A 1266-nucleotide genomic window follows, 5' to 3' on the forward strand; every position below is an offset into this window, starting at 1 on the left:
CCCCCCCCCCCCCCCCCCCCCCCCCCCCCGTGGACCTGAAGCACAGGCCATTATTCATTCTCTACCCGTGCACACATGCACCATCCCTCATAAACGCCACTGCTCACGCGGTAACTGTGCATCTCTATAAAAACATGGCTGTAGGTGACACACCTGCAGCGCAAACACATTAGGAAGAAACATACATTCGTTATAGAGATATCGAACGAGGAACTAGCCGGATGTAGGAAGTGTTGGTCCTGATGAATGTTTGGCTGAACTTGTTTTCTTTGTACAGATAACTTCCATCCCAAAGGGAATGTGAAGAACGGTCTGAAGGGGGCAGCAGCACAAGCATCAAGGTCCCATTATAACCCTGTAACAGCACGTCTACAACAATCTTACGTCTAAAACAATCGGCTTTAGACAGCTGCTACTCCGACGACGTTACCACGGAGCCCACACTGTCAATAACTGCACTCCCTGAAGAAATGTCATATTTTTAGAATATGTGATTTCAGAGAGAAGCAGACAGGGAAAGTGAAAACAGTTAAAAAGATAAAGATAGAAGCTAAAGCTACAGTCACAGAGTGACAGTGAACGACACATCACCTGGAGATCCAGACAGAAGACAATGAAACTAAAGAACAACCCTGTTCCTCTTTAATCACTGTTACGATCATCAGAATACATTCAGTACACCTTCAGTAGCTAGCGTAGCTAGTTAATGATGTGCCAACGTCCTCTGCTGATCCACTAACGTATATCTCCTTCCAACCTCTCCAGGTAACGAGTATCACTATTACACAACATTTAAACAGGACAAGCTCCAAATCCACTGAACCCGCCTGAAGATGAAGAACATCTGAAACCGTTGCATGAGATCTAGACGATGCTACGCTGTGATTGGGGCGGGACAAAACAAAGGCTCAATTGAAAGTTTTGTGAAGACTTAATTGTTGAATTTTTTTACAGGTGTCTTAGAACAGTTGTATCTTCAGTAGAAAGTGACAAAGTACATTTAACCTAGTACTAGGTACAGTGTTGGTGTGCTGGAACTTTACTTTTTGCACTTTTTACTTCACTACATTATTTAACAGCTACTACATTTCAGATTAGGATTTTAAAAACAAAACAGGATCAATACATAAAATATGATGCCTTGTTATAGATTAAACAACCCAAATAAGTAATTTTCGACCAGGTGACAACCTCCATTTTGGAAAAGTGAAGCCAAAGCTTCATTTGTTAAAGCTGCATTCTCTCTAGTGTCCACCAGGGGGCGAC

General features: G+C 42.7%; 1 protein-coding gene across 3 annotated transcripts in view; it reads right to left on the bottom strand.

Moving 5' to 3' along the window:
- Positions 1-1266, bottom strand: part of LOC116400330 (cyclin-dependent kinase 16-like) — a 37863-nt gene that overhangs the window by 19116 nt on the left and 17481 nt on the right. The window lies entirely within an intron of this gene.

Source organism: Anarrhichthys ocellatus, unplaced genomic scaffold (assembly GCF_004355925.1).
Source record: "Anarrhichthys ocellatus isolate YVR2014 unplaced genomic scaffold, GSC_Weel_1.0 scaffold162, whole genome shotgun sequence".
Lineage (NCBI taxonomy): Eukaryota > Metazoa > Chordata > Actinopteri > Perciformes > Anarhichadidae > Anarrhichthys > Anarrhichthys ocellatus.